The sequence below is a fragment of the Sus scrofa genome, chromosome X, assembly GCF_000003025.6.
Source record: "Sus scrofa isolate TJ Tabasco breed Duroc chromosome X, Sscrofa11.1, whole genome shotgun sequence".
Taxonomy (NCBI): domain Eukaryota; kingdom Metazoa; phylum Chordata; class Mammalia; order Artiodactyla; family Suidae; genus Sus; species Sus scrofa.
Window position 1 is genome coordinate 63,295,639 of NC_010461.5, and position 16,247 is coordinate 63,311,885.

The following is a 16,247-nucleotide window of genomic DNA, read 5'->3' on the forward strand; positions in this document are numbered from 1 at the left end:
TCTTTTCTCATTTTTCAGTTTCTCTATTTGTGAAAACAGTGTAATTGAGGGCACCTCTTTCTAAATCTCATGGATCATCATGCTAATGTGTAATAGGTACTTTGCATTTCTTTAGTCAGAGTTCCCCTGTACAATTTGGAAAATGCCACGTGTAGTTGGATTAAAATCACACTGGGAAAATTAAGTTGCACCTGTCTTTCACCTGCCAGATTTCCTTCAGCACATGGGATCATTATGCTTGGTCAGGCTTGCAACTTGAAATGCTTATAAGGAGGGTAATAGTTATAATGCTTGCAGCAGGATAAATGTGAAAGAGAAGTATGAGTTTTATGGATCAGTGAAATCGCTGCTTTTAGAAATGCTTTATGGAATGCCCTAACCACATTAAAAACTATTGTGCGTTTGTACTCTGAATATATGGCAGATTTCTACAGAGCTCGGCATTTGAATTTATCAATTTAGCAGTTAACTTAATCATTTCTCTCTTGTTTTGTCTATTGTGTCACTGCTACCAGTCTACAATTTTTCCAGGAGAGAAGTAATGCCTCCTTTATTTTTATCTATTGTGACATGTAGCATGGTGAGTTGATTTACAACACAGTATTGCTCATCATTTCATCCCTTTGTCCTAGACTGATAATTTACTAAATTGTAGCTGTAGGAAAAAGTACATTTGTCTCATTTTCATTAATTTATTCCCGTCTTATATGCCGGCAGAAATAGATGTCTGAATGTCTGTATTTCTGTTTGGGAGTGGGATTGGGAGGGAGATGTGGAAGAGCTAAGAATAGATATTGATTTTTTTTCACACATAGTATAGAACACTGATTTCCATGCCACTGCAGACAGAAAAAAGGGGCAATTTTTTATGGTGACCTATACACTCATGGTGATTTAGAAAGTTGACAGCCTTAATAAGATAAATATTTCATCCACGTGATTTGACTATGTAAGGGAAGATAAATACATGTGGGTACACAGATATTAGAGGATTTATAGTTGGGAGGAAACGTAATGTAGATAAAGGAACACAAGTCTTTTGAATAAAAATTTAGGTTCTAGTCCTGGCTCTGATGTTAACTTGCTATGTAACTCAGGATGAATCCCTTACTTTCTCTAGCCCTCAGTTACTTTGTTTGTAAAAACTAAAGCATATCTAGGGATTAATTGATTGTTAATAGAGATTTAATAAATATTAATATTCTAATCTTTATTTTAAATCCTCAATCACTTCTGCCAGAAATTGGAAAATTATAATAATGCTCATTGAATCATAATGATATAGTATTTGGACTTATCAATGAAAACAGCAGGCTACCCCAAGTGCTCAATAAGTATTTTCTGTCTGAACTTGAATTACTTACTCCATGTGTAGGCTGCTTAGCAGGCTTCCATGTATGATATGATTAAAACCTCTCCCCTACTCCCTCCTGTTGTACTATGCTTTTCTGTGTTTTCTTTGCTTGGGTCTGCAATAGTTCCCATAATTTATTAAAAATAGGCTGCTGGGAAATTGTTGGCATGCTTTTTATGAAGGACCCAGATGATATCTTCTAGCTCTCTGTCATTAACACATTACCTTAAATTTACTTAATCTTTAGCTTAAAAGTAGAGATACCCTAAAAGTGTTTTGATGAGTAGTAGTCAAGGACAGGAACAAGTCTGTGCAAATTATGAAAGTTTGCCTGAGATTATGGTCTTGAATTGGATATGGAGTCCAGATAGTTAGGGTTTTGATGTGAGAACTCTTGGTCAGACTGAGGGAATGAAGTACTGGAAAGGAAGGACACAGAATTTCTTCATATTTTTTCCAATTTTTATCTAGATTGGGTCTATTTGCCAAATCAAACATTCTACTAGAACCCTAGGGTTAATTTAATTCCTTCAATTTACAGATGAAAGACTGAGTCCCAGAGATGGAAGGAACTTTCCCGAGGTTATACCTCTAATTAGTGATATATCCAAAACTAGAAGCCAGGTTTCCTGTGTCTGACTAGTACCCTTTCTCCTACATCCAACTCTTCTCTCAGCTTAAATGGCCTATTTTAAGAGTTGAAAGCCAGCAAGTAAAACAGAATAATCTTAGGGCTTATGGCTATTCTAGAAGAAATTAATAAGTGACTCCTAAACCAAAAGCCATTTATTAATACATTGCCTGACTCCTGTCCATGAAATACAATAAGTTACATGACTTAAAAAATGTTTCTGAGAATAATCACCATTTTAATAGAATCTGCTTCCAGCCAGCTGGATTTGTCTCATGGAGTTTATGATTTTATCTGTGACCCTGCTCAGACACCGAATTCTATCTCTATGGTTTATCACCATAGTTTGTCCTCAAATATCTGCCTCACTTAAGTGGTACTTGCATATTTCTAGCTCTACTGTCACACACAACAAACTACCAGTAGAGATCATATCTGTAACTTCCTGTCTGGGCTTAATTTCATAGCACCCATGACAGGCTTCTGTGGATTCTGAGATATCTGGGAATGCACTTGTGTTACTCATTCTCTTCTAAGGATTATTTCTTCCACATTGTTACCTTCCTTTAAAGACAAAGCACTTTAGAAAGAACTTTAGTCTATTTTATCCTCAATGCTAATTTTATTCATCTGATCCCTTTGAAACATACATTGAGAGGTTCCTGTGTGCTTAGCACACTGTATACCATGTCTTAAGAGGTAAGAAGAAAATGACAACATATATTGACCATCTATTATGTGCCAAGCATGGTCTTAGTGATTTTACCTGAAAAACCTCATGTAATCTCAACAATACACCTCAGGAGTAGGCTCTGTTTATTGTACAAATTTTACAAGAGGGAGAAACAAAGAGGAAGTGGTTCAAGATTCCGTAAATGAACCTGGCACTTGAATTATAGGCTCTTTGAGAAAATTCCCTTCCCCAAGGAGCTTGCAGTCTAGATAAGAAAAGATTGTTAAAAGGACTAGCTTGAAGCAAACTTATTTAGGTAGTAGCTGCTGTTAGTTGCCTGCTTTCTGTCATTCCTGCCCTCTCCTCCCCTTTGTTGAATTCTCTACCAATACTTATGATATGATCAGGCTTCTCAGGTACTCCTACCATATTGCAACACAAAGGCTATCTGCCTCTATGTCCCTTTACTTCCCTTCATCTACCAAGTAAAACATATGTCTGTTTGAATTTATCTCATTCACTTTTTAATGGGAAGACCAGCTTATCTGATTTATTACAGTTAATGGGTTAATGTGAAAATCCTCCTTTTAGTATTTTCAACTTAATAGGAAATTCTTGAAGACAAAGTGCCTTAAAGATTGAGTCTATAGTGATATATTTCAGGCAAGGTTGCATGACAACAGAGAGGAGCAGCTGTGGAGTGTGTTTTATTGATGCCCACAAATCACCCGACATAGGAAGACATCTATTAGGAATTGCAAGTGGCCAACTGTGTCTCCTTCCATGTGTATTCACTAATCAATTAAGTAGTTGTGGTCCTGAGAACACAGAAAAAGTCCTAACTGAGAAAAAGTCAGTTTCTACATTCCAACTGTATTATGAGTTTGACAAGAAGCTGTGGGGTTTTTCTAGGCTAGCTCATCATAACAAAAATCTCCTTGTAATTCTGGAGCCTGCTACTGATATCTCTACCCACTCTTGCCCTTTCCAAAACCTGATAAGTCAAAGAGAGTTGTCAGATGGTAGTAAATGGATTCTCACTCACATTATTTTGGTACCACTAAGGCCTAGGTGTAACGCTTTCCATGCTGTCCTTCGACCATGACAATCCATTTCCGGGGTCTCAGCATCCACTTGCCAAAATTTCTCAGCCCTCTGTGAGCACGTTTTTCATGCCACACTGATTAATGTCTTTCTATGTTATTTTAGGCATGAATGAACTAAACCATGAAGATTCCTCATGGCTTATTCAGGAGACTCTATGGCTCTGATTAAAGAATTTCACAGCACTGGAGCAAACAGCAGGTACTCAAATGATCTTGACTTATCTTTTGACATCATCCCTAAAAGAGTGCTCTTTCACTCTGTGGGCCCTGGGAAAGCCCTGAGAGCCCTCACTAGTCACCTGTCCCATATTTCCTGGTCCACTTGATAAATTACCAAGTAATGGCCAGGTTCTTAGTCAATAAATGTGATTCTGTAGAACACGAAAGAATGTGGTTTATGGGGAGTTCCCGTCATGGCTCAGTGGTTAACGAATACGACTAGGAACCATGAGGTTGTGGATTTGATCCTTGCCCTTGCTTAATGGGTTAAGGATATAGCATTTCTGTGACCTGTGGCGTAGGTTGCAGACACCCCTTGGACCCTGAGTTGCTGTGGCTCTGGCATAGGCTGGAGGCTACAGCTCTGATTAGACCCCTAGCCTGGGAACCTTCATATGCCACAGGTGCGGCCCTAGAAAAAGACAAAAAAAATGTGGTTTATGGAGTATTTCGTAGAATATGATTTTTATTAATATTGCCTTATTAAGTCATATTGAAGCCTGAGACAAAGTGAAAATCATTTTAAATTATACATATTTAAGTTATATATATATATCACTCAGTACATACTGGCCACCCTGGTAGTACAATAGAGGATAATATATAATATGAGTGTGTTGAAGGTTGAGGAAGGTGAAGATTACAGTAGTTGTAGGTAACTCACATGAACATTAGGCAAGTGTCTATTCACCGACTGCTAAGCTTAAAAGTCAATGAGTCTTAGGTTAAGAACACATTTGAGAGATGGAAAATGTTTGCTTTGCTTGCTTTTGGCTCCTTTGTCTTGATGCCTATTCTTAGAAGAAGGGTATTGCTGAAACACCAGCCTAGACATCTAACAATCAAAAGCGACGTCTAATAATTAAGCTCAGTTTAAAAAGTCATAAGTATAAACCAAATTGACAAACCTTCAGCTAGACTAATCAAGAAAAGAGAGGACTCAAACAAAACAAATGAAAGAGAAATTACAACCGATAGCACAGAAAAACAAATGATAAGAGACTACTCTGAACAATTATATGCCAAAAGTTGGACAACTGAGAATAATAAATTCCTAGAAATGTATAAACCTATAATCGTCCAAGACTGAACTATGAAGAAATAGAAAATCTGAATAGCCTTATTACAGGTAAGGATATTGAAACAATAATAAAAAAAAAAATCCCAACAAACAAAAGTCCAGGATTAGATGCCTTCACTCATGAATTCTAAAAAGCATGCAAAAAAAATTAACACCTATCCTTCTCAAAATTTTCCAACAAATTGAAGAGGAGAAAATACTTCCAAACACATTTTATGAAACCAACATTACCATGATATCAAAACCGGACAAGGATACAGCAACAAAAAAAATGAAAATTATGGGACAATATTATTGATAAATATAGATGCAAAAGTCCTGAACAAAACTTTAGCAAACCAACACCAACATTATACCAAAAATGTTTATATACCACAGTAAAGTATATAATCAAATAGTATTTATTCCAGAGATATAGGGATGGGTCAACACAGACAAATCAATCAATGTGATATACCACATTAACAAAATGATGGATAAAAATCATATGATATGCTCAATAGATGCATAAAATTATTTGAAAAAATCCAAATCCATTTATGATAAAAAAAACTCCTCCAAAAATAGGTATAGAAGGAAACTACCTCAATGCAATAAAGACCATATATAAATAACCCACATATAACATACTCAACACTGAAAAACTTTCCTCTAAGTTTAGGAATCCTCTAAGATGAGGATTTCACTCTCCAGTTTTATCCAACCTAGTATTAGAATCCCCAGCCACACAAATTAGGCAATAAAAAGAAATAACAAGCAAACAAAGGAGCAAAAGTCAAATTGTCACTATTTTCAAAAGAAATAATATGAACAGAAAACACTAAAAACTGCACCCCAAAACTGTTAGAAATAAGTGAATTCACAAAACTCACAAGCTACAAAATCAATAATATAGGAATCTGAGGAGTTTCTATACATTATTAGTGTACTATTAGAGGAATTAAGAAGGAGTTCCCGTCGTGGCACAGTGGTTAATGAATCCGACTAGGAACCATGAGGTTGCGGGTTCGGTCCCTGCCCTTGCTCAGTGGGTTAACGATCCGGCGTTGCTGTGAGCTGTGGTGTGGGTTGCAGACGCGGCTCGGATCCCTTATTGCTGTGGCTCTGGTGTAGGCCAGTGGCTACAGCTCCGATTGGACCCCCAGCCCGGGAACCTCCACATGCCACGGGAGTGGCCCAAAGAAATAGCAAAAAGACAAAAAAAAAAAAAAAGAAAAAATTCACATTTACTATTGCATCAAAAATAATAAAATACATGTGAAAAAAATTAACCAGGGAGGCGAAAGACCTATACACTGAAAAGTGTAAGACATCGATGAAAGAAATGGAAGACAAAATTAAATGTAAATATATTCCATGTTTATAGATTGGAAAAATTAATATTGTTTAAATGTCCATACTATCCAAAGCAATAGTATAGTCCATACTATAGTATGGTTCATACTATAGACTGAATGAAAGACCTATCAAAATTCCAGTGGTGTATTTCACAGAACTAGAACATGTAATTATAAATTTGGATAGAACCACAAAAGATCCCGAATAATCAAAACAATCTTTAGGAAGAAGAACAAAACTGGGGTTTCATGCTCCCTGAGTTCAAATTGAACTACAAAGCTATAGTAATCAAAACAGTATGGTACTGGTACAAAAACAGATATAAAGATCAATGAAATAGAACTGAAAGCTCAGAAACAATCTCACACATAAGGACAATTAATTTAAAGAAAATGGACAAAGAGCATGCAATAGCAAAATGACAGTCTTTTCAATAAATGGTGTTGGGGAAACTGGATATCCACATGCAAAAGAATAACAGTAGACCACTATCTTACACAATATAAAAATTTAACTTTAAATGAAATAAAAACTTGAATGTAAGATCTAAAATTATAAAATTCTATGTTTATATATATACATTCTTTTTTCTCATACTATCTTCCATCATGTTATATATATCCCAAGAGATTTTGTACAGTTCCCTGTGCTGTACTGTATGACTATGTCACTATGGTATACTGCAGAAATTGACACAACACTATAAATCAACATTACACTAATAAAAAAATAAAATTTAAAAAAATTATAAAATTTCTAAAAGAAAACATAGGTGGTCACCTCACTGCCATCAGTCTTAGAGTGATGTTGTGGTTCTGATTCAAAGGCAAGGGAAACAAAAGCAAAAGGTAAACAAATGAACATTAAACTAACAACCTTCTGCACAGTGAAGGAAACCATCTTAAAAATTAAAAGGCAATGTACTAAATGGGAGAAGATATTTGGAATCAATACATACAAAGAATTTACATACAAGAAAACAAACAATCTGATTAAAAACTTGGTAAGGATCTGAATAGATATTTTTCCAAAGAAGACATACAGATGGCCAAAAGGGATAGGAAAAGATGTTCAACATCATTAATCATTAGGGAAATGCAATCCAAAACCACAATAAGATACCATCTTATACTTGTAAGAATGGTTATTACTGAAAAGACAAGAACTAACAACTGTTGGAGATGATGTGGAGGAAAAATAGCACTTTTACACTGTTGGTGAGATTGAAAATTGGTATTATCACTATGAAAATCTGTATGGAGATTCCTCAAACATTAAGAATGGAACTACCATAAAACCCAGCTATTCCAATTCTGGGTACTTATCTGAAGAATATAAAAATATTAATTAAAAAAATACATGGATTCTCATTGCAGCATTATTTGACATAGACAAAATATGAAAACAACCTAAGTGTCAATCAATGGATGAATGGATAAAGAAGATATAAAACTTCATTCTTTTTCATGGCTAACTTTAAATGGAGTATAATCTATAAAAATATTGAATCTCTATGTTGTATACCTTAAACTAATACAATATTGTAAATAAACTATACTTCAATTAAAAAAGATTATATATACATACACACACATATATACACGTATACACACACAATAGAATACTACTCAGCCATATAAAAGAATGAAGTCCTACCATTTCTTACAACATGGATGAAACTTGATGGTATTATGCTAAGTGAAATAAATCAGATGGAAAAAGACAAATACCTTATGATTTCACTCATATGTGGAATCTAAAAACAAAACAAATAAAGAAACAAAATAAAATGAAAACAAAGTCATAGATACAGCAAACAGATTAGTAGTTACCAGAAGGGAGAAAGTTGGGGGAGCATATGAGATGGATGAAAAACGCTAGGTAAGGTAGCCTTATTGTGATGCAAGGTAACTAGACTTGTAGTGGTGATCATTTTGTAGTGTATACAAATGTTTGATTATAATGCCGTACAACTGAAACTTTTATATTAAAAAAAGTGAGTGAAATAACTGGCACAGATCACTTAAAAATGGAGAAAAAAGGCCTTAAATATGATCACTTTCAATTATATTCCTAATAATGAAGTTTTAATAAATAATAAAACACCTTATAGTGAACATATGTTTTGTATGTGAATGTGTGCATATATAACAAGTATTCAATATATTGGTTTATGGATACGTGGATGCCAAACTGGAGCCACTCCATGTTTTCTTTTTGCACTTTCTCATAAAAGGGGGAAGAGGCTCTTCTAAAGACCACTTGAGAATTTTCTCCCTATTATCAGGTTGGGTATAGTTGGAGAGCTCAGTGAGACAATGATAAAAACATTTAGACATCTGCCCAAAACATATAATATTTTTAACATATGTAAGTTAGTGATAATGATAAGTAGAGTAGGCTACACAGCTAATTATATATTTCTATTCTGTAAAATAAATATCTGTTGGCTCAATTTAAGTGCTATACTTCTGTTGGAAATATTAATAAATGAAAGTTCTGGTTGAGCCTGAATTCCAGTTGTGATATAAAATTCAAATTAACTGGGGAAATTTGAATGTACTTTCATTTATTAATAGCCATGAAAGTTCATAGTCAAGATACAACCACAAGCCTAAGAGAGAGAAAGAGAAATACTCAACTCGTACAGTTAGCAAACAAACAAAATAGGCTAAACAAAACAAACAACAATGAAACCTTTATATTAATAGGTATGACATTTCTAATTTCAATTTATATTAATAGGTATGTAATTTATAATCTATGTAATTTGTTTATGTGACTGCTTCCTAATGATAACTTGCCAGAATTCAGACTTTGGCCACAACATTTATGTATACATATAATTATTTTATACAGTTTGAAATTCTAAGAATTTGTTCATTTTAATTAATACATTTATATAGCACTTGCTATAGACTCTTAAAAATATTATCTCATTAAATACCCACTTATGGGTGAGTACAGAGGAAGGTACTGTTATCCTCACATTTTACAAAGGAGGCAACTGAGACATAGAAATGTTTATGTAATTTGCCCAAAGCCACACAGTTAATCAGTCACAGACCTCAGTTCGAATATAGGAAAACTGGTTTCAGAGTCCATTTTCTTACCAGCTACAAATGGTGCCTCATCATTTATAAATATTTGTATATATTCATATACATAAAAACATATATATGACATGGAATGTGAGGGCTATTTAAAACCCAGAAGTAAAATGACAAAATTTTAGAGCTAGCAGTGCTATTAAAAGTGATTAGGTTGCTTCCAAGCAACCTAAATGTCCATCAACGATAGATCAGATAAAGAAGATGTGGTACATGGAGTTCCCGTCATGGTGCAGTGGTTAACGAATCTGACTAGGAACCATGAGGTTGCGGGTTCGATCCCTGCCCTTGCTCAGTGGGTTAACGATCTGGCGTTGCCGTGAGCTATGGTGTAAGTCGCAGACGTGGCTCGGATCCTGCGTTGCTGTGGCTCTGGCGTAGGCTGGCAGCTACAGCTCCGATTCGACCCCTAGCCTGGGAACCTCCATATGCTGTGGGAGCGGCCCAAGAAATGGCAAAAAAATAAAAAATAAAAGAAGATGTGGTACATATATACAATAGAATATTACTCAGCTGTAAAAAGAACAAGATAATGCCAGTTCCAAAAACATGGATGGACCTAGAAATTATCATACTAATTTAACTAATTCAGATAGAGAAAGACAAAAGTAATAGGAGATCACTATTATGTGGAATTTAGTTTAAAGTGATAAAAAGAACTTAATAAACAGAAACAAACTCAAAGATTTAGAAACCAAACGTATGGCTAACAAAGCAGAAACATGGTGGGGAAAGATAAATTTGGAGGTTGAGATTAACATAATACACACCACTATATATAAAATAGATAAGAAAAGACTTACTGTATAGCACAGGGAAATCTACTCAATATCCTATAATAACCTATATGGGAAAAGAATCTGGAAAAGAATGGATATATGTATGTAACTGATTCACTTTTCTGTACACCTGAAACTAACATAAAATTTAAGTCAACTATATTCCATTTTTTTAAAGTTATTTGGTTTAACCCACACATTTCAAAGAAATGGAGTCCCAGAAAAATTGACTTACTAAAGGTCACACAGATATTCAATGGCAAAGATGACAAAAGAGCTAAAGCCTTTTCACTTTCAATTAGATATTATATTCATTACACTGTCACATTTGCTATGACTAATCTAAATAAATACATACAGTTTTGAATAAATGGTCAAATGGTCATTTTGCAAAGCTATATGCTTATTCTAGTGATGCTGTTTCACCAAATATGTGCATAAGTAGTTCTTTAAAATTATCTCTGAGACTGATTTGAGCTAATTAAAAAAATGAGTCTTAACACACTGTGGTCATAACTTATCACACATTGCTTTTGGCCAAAATGGCATTTTTAACTTGATCTCTAATTTCATTGTTCAGACTTAGTGACAAATGGCTTTGGCTATTTCCAAAATTCAGTTCCCCTTAAAAGACAAATATTTATTACTACAGGGAATATTCTAAAGTATGTTAGGCAGACTCTGAGTACAATTCTAAAGGAGAGTGGCAAAATTTTTCTGATCATAGGAATATAACTGAAATAAGCATACAGCCTTTCAAAGTGACAGCTTAGGAAAGAAACCCATTTGGATACTTGTTTCCTAATTAGTTTATTTATTTATTTATTTATTTGACATCCATTTTTCCATTTTAAGCCTGTAAATCTCTCAGCAACATTTTATAAACACCAGTGTACTTTTTTTGACATCATTTGCCAGATATCTTTCTAAATATTTTATATTTTATGGTACAACAAATGTTATTTTTCTTATTTTTTTATATAATGATTTATATTTTTTCCATTATAACTGGTTTACAGTGTTCTATCAATTTTCTACTGTATAGCGTGGTGACCCAGTTACACATACATGTACACATTCTATCTTCTCACATTATCATGCTCCATCATAAGTGACTAGACATAGTTCCCAGTGCTACACAGCAGGATCTCATTGCTAATCCATTCCAAAGGCAAGAGTCTGCATCTATTAACCCCAAGCTCCCCACCCATCCCACTCCCTCCCCCTTCACAAGTCTATTCTCCAAGTCTATGATTTTCTTTTTTGTGGAAAGGTTCATTTGTGCCATATATTAGATTCCAGATATAAGTAATATCATATGGTATTTGTCTTTCTCTTTCTGACTTACTTCACTCAGGATGAGAGTCTCTAGTTCCATCCATGTTGCTTCAAATGGCATTATGTCATTCTTTTTTAAGGCTGAGTAGTATTCCATTGTGTACATATGCCACATCTTCCTAATCCAATCATCTGTCAATGGATATTTGGGTTGCTTCCATGTCTTGAATATTGTAAATAGTGCTGCAATGAACATGTGGGTGCATGTGTCTTTTTCAAGGGAAGTTTTGTCCAAATATATGCCCAAGAGTGGAGTTGTTGGGTCATGTGGTAGTTCTATGTATAGATTTCTAAGGTACCTCCATAGTGCTCCCCATAGTGGCTGTACCAGATTACATTCCCACCAACAATGCAGGAGGGTTCCCTTTTCTCCACACCCCCTCCAGCACTTGTTATTTGTGGATTTATTAATGATGGCCATTCTGACTGGTGTGAGGTGGTATCTCATGGTAGCTTTGTTTTGCATTTCTCTAATAATCAGTGATGTTGAGCATTTTTTCATGTGCTTGTTGGCCATCTCTATATCTTCCTTGGAAAAATATCTGTTCAGGTCTTTTGCCATTTTTTCCATCAGGTTGTTGGCTTTTTTCATTGAGTTGTATAAGTTGTTTGTATATTTTTTCTAATTTTCAATGTACAGTTATTCATTATGAGTACATCAATATGCAATGAATATTCCTTTATTGACATTTTATCCAGAAATATTGCAGTATTCAATTATTAGTTCTGGTAGTTCTCTTTTTTAAGATTCTATTGGATTTTTTAATAAAAAGCCATGTCATTTAGAAATAAAAAAATACTTTTGATTCTTCCTTTCTAATCTGTATGCCTCATTTTGTTTTTCTAGCCTGGTGGCACTAGCAAATTGTACATGTTGCATAGAGGGAAAGAGAGCAGATTTTATTTACTTGTTCTTGATTTTAGAAGGAAAGAATTCAGTCTTTCACATTAAATATGGTTTTACCTCTAGGATTTCCTAGATGTCTTTTATTTATTTTTATTTAAGTATAGTTGGTTTACAATGTTGTGTTAGTTTCTGGGGTACAGCAAAGTGGTTATGTATATATATACAATGTATATGTAATTTTTCAGATTATTTTCCATTATAGTTTAGCAAAAGATATTGAATATAGTCCCCTGTGCTATACTGTAAGAACTTGTTGTTTCTGATAACGTTATTTTTTAAAAAAATATTATCACTGTAGAGAATCCAATATCTTAAATGTTTCAACTCATCGGTGGAGTCTAGAAGTTTAGTGTGTGTGCATGTGTGTGTGTGTGTGTGTGTGTGTGTGTGTGTGTGTGTATGCACATGCACATTTGCATGCTGATTGTATTTCTTGGATGACTTTTCCCAGATAAAGAAATTCAGATAGGGAATAGGATTCATCCTCCCAGGCAAAACAAATTTATTGGAGATGAATCCCTTGGTGTGATATGTAGGGCATGTGGACAGCGTACTTAAAGAGGGTGTGCAAATAAGGAAGTCAGATAGATAACTAGAACTAAGGGGAAGACAAAGTAGATGAGAACAGTGTTACAGAGAAAGTCAGATGAATGAAATGGCAGTATAAATGGGGGGCATAGAAGAGAAGCAGGGCAGAGGGAGAGAGGGGATTAAAGAAAACTTAAAGCTGAAACTTTGAGTTATTAGTTATATCAGTGATGTGCCCAATATTTGGAAGGACAGGGAAAGAGAAAGGTCTCAGTTTTAGATAATTTACTTCTTATGATTGTTACCCATTTGTTTTAATCTTTCTCTTATCCCATCTGCGAAGTCTTGTCAAAATAACCAATGGGCAGTTAGATAGGTGGATAAGAAGCCAATCACAGAACAAATGATGGAAGCACATTACCATTTGTTGGTCATCTTAAAATAAAAAAAAACTTTACTTCTCATATATGCAATTAAATTGTCACTGATGTCACTCACTGAAACAGTTGGCCCTCCACACTGTCAAAGAGTTGTTTCTCCAATCTCTTTACATCTGACATATACTTAAGTTGGTAAGTATGGGATGGGAAGAGGGCATCTGAACTCAAGTTCTTTTTTGACCTCTCTTAGAGCTAAATGTCATTGTTCTAACACTTTTCAAAATGCTACAAAGAAAACAGGAAGAAATGCAATGAACTCAATCTAAATGAATCTCAGGAAGTGACTAGTCACTTAGTTTTCAGACAAGTGATATAATGTCATCAAAAACCAACCAAATACTGCAAGTAATGCCATTCATTTAAAAAATATTTGTCTTTACTGTCACCAGTTTTGGTTTAGAAGTATCTTCTCTCTTTATCTTTTCACAAGATAAATTTAAAGAAATTATAAATAAATAAATAGCAAGCTTATGCCTAAATTACTTCTAAGCTTTCCCTAAACCTATAAGTATCCAGAAGTTCAGATTTACTCTCTGAGTAGATAAACACAGAAAGGTAAGCAATTGTCCTATGTCAGAAATAAAAGTGAGCAAACCAGCAGGTGAATTTAATAAGAAAAAAATACAATCTTTTCTTAACTGCAGGTTTTGGAAAACAGTGCCTTTTCAACACACTTTCCATGTTTGGTGAGTCCCATGGCTGTGGTTGGGGAGGGACCTGTCATTTCCTGCCCTAAGAAGGCAGCAGATGGTTGTTAAAAAAAAAAAAAGTAAAAATAGCTCCACATTACCACAAATAAGTGTGCTGTACTCCATTTTGCTGTGTGTGTGTGTGTGTGTGTGTGTGTGTGTGTGTGTGTGTGTCTATGTGTGTGGTGGGAGAGTAATACTTTTTAAGCCTGGCTGGCTTTTATTTGCATGTACCTTGATTGTAATAAAACTTAGCTATTTAAATATAAGTTAAAAGCAGATATTTTTTAAAAGGTAGTAAGTGTGTTTTATGTCAAGTACTCTGTCTTAGTTCAGATTTTACAGATAAAGATGGTAAAATTGTAATTGAATGATTTTTTTCAAATGTTAAATTGGCATGGAGCTTGTAGGGGCCACTGTCGATGTGTAGGAAGTGTTTTCTTTTTGACTCCAAAATTTCTTCAATTTTATTCCCAAACACTCATGTGCATACATACTGATTGTTTGGAGGAAACCATGGAGGAAATTATAATCCGTTCAATGGGATGGCATTCAGAGCACTTATTTTATCCATTAGCAGATGACCAATAAGGAAGAGTTAATTTTCCTGTTATAAAAAAGATAATTTTATACAGAAGAAATCAGATGTAATTATCAGTAACTAAAAAAGAAAATTCATTTAAAAGAGGCTTTTGTAATCTCAAAGTGCTTTGTGGTAACCAATATAATGAGTAAAATAATAGCTAGAAATTACTAAATATGTTTTTATATTTTATCACTTGAAGAGCCTTTAAGTGACATATTTCAAAAATTATACAGTATTGGATAATTGAAAAAAAGATTCTACAAACTCTTGTAGGGACATTTGTGTTAAAATTTTAACAGTTCTGCCAAGGAATATTTAGTACAGTCCTGTTCTGAGTGTTGTAAGATATACACAGATGATTAGGACAGAATTCCTACTCTCAAAAAGCTTACAATGTAGTGGTTATATGGACAGTTAATGATACCATCAGACAGGATGAAACACATCATACTGTAATAGATGCACCAGCATTATGCTGTTGGAAATCAAAGGAAGGAATTAGCTTTCCTTCCTAATTCCAATTTGAATGACTCAAAAGAATTTTGGAGGAAGAAATGAGATTATCAAATTTCTCCTTTCTATCAATAACTATTTTTTTTTAACCAAAGTGGGAAAGTGGATATAGAGGACTGGAACTTAAAGACATTCAGACTAAATTAAAAGAAAGAGACATGAAAATGTGCACAATGCATTCAAGTTCAGCCTGGCATGGTGGAAACCTAGGGCATTGGAAGAGTATAAGAGATCAGAGTCATGGAGAAAATAGAGCTTTGAATGACAGATTTTTAGGCTATCACAGGTGAATACTTGAAGGATTTTGCACAAGGGCTTGATATGCTTCAATCTGTATCTGATGAAAGCATCTATAGAAAGATGTTAGTCTAAAATAAGGAAGTTGTTCTATTTAACATAAGGAAATAGGGCTATTGCACATGTCAAAATATTGTAAACAGAGATAAAATATGAATGTTTGTCCCTCTTTCTGAAATATTGTTGAGTGTTACTGACTGTGCTGGGAAGGTGCAAAACATTTTCAATTGCTGGTAAGTATTCCTTATTTGCTTACCTATTCATTTTAGGTAGAAGATGACACTCTATCCTTTGAGTCAAGACAAAATAGAAACTCATAGTCTTTGTAAGAACATCTGCAAAAGACTTTAGAATAAGGGGTTTTCTGGGGTTCTTAGCTATTTTTCAACTCATAATACAGACTGTAAGAACAAGATAATAAAGGGCAACATTGGCTTGTCTTTCATTACATGTCAATCTCTTGAAATATACTTTTCACTCCAGTGAAATAGGAGTCATCAGAAATGAGCCAAATATTATAAACAATGCCAGGCACTGAAAAAGTACTTTATTTACTAGCAGAGCATTATGCAGTGAACACAATATACAAAATTCCAGTCAAATATTGTCCAAGCATCAAGCTTCAGGGGCTGACATAATTCCAGACTTGACTTCAGAT

General features: G+C 34.3%; 1 protein-coding gene across 10 annotated transcripts in view; it reads left to right on the forward strand.

The window, feature by feature from the left end:
- Positions 1–16,247, forward strand: part of GPR174 (G protein-coupled receptor 174) — a 38,674-nt gene that overhangs the window by 6,691 nt on the left and 15,736 nt on the right. For 6 of the 10 annotated variants that reach the window (XR_002340893.1, XR_002340891.1, XM_013986259.2 and 3 more), the window contains 2 exons: positions 3,868–3,963; positions 14,149–14,190. The gene's annotated coding sequence lies outside the window, so the exon portion shown is untranslated. The remainder of the gene's footprint in view (positions 1–3,867; positions 3,964–14,148; positions 14,191–16,247) is intronic. The other 4 variants (XR_002340892.1, XM_013986260.2, XM_021080858.1 and 1 more) reach the window with 1 other exon arrangement.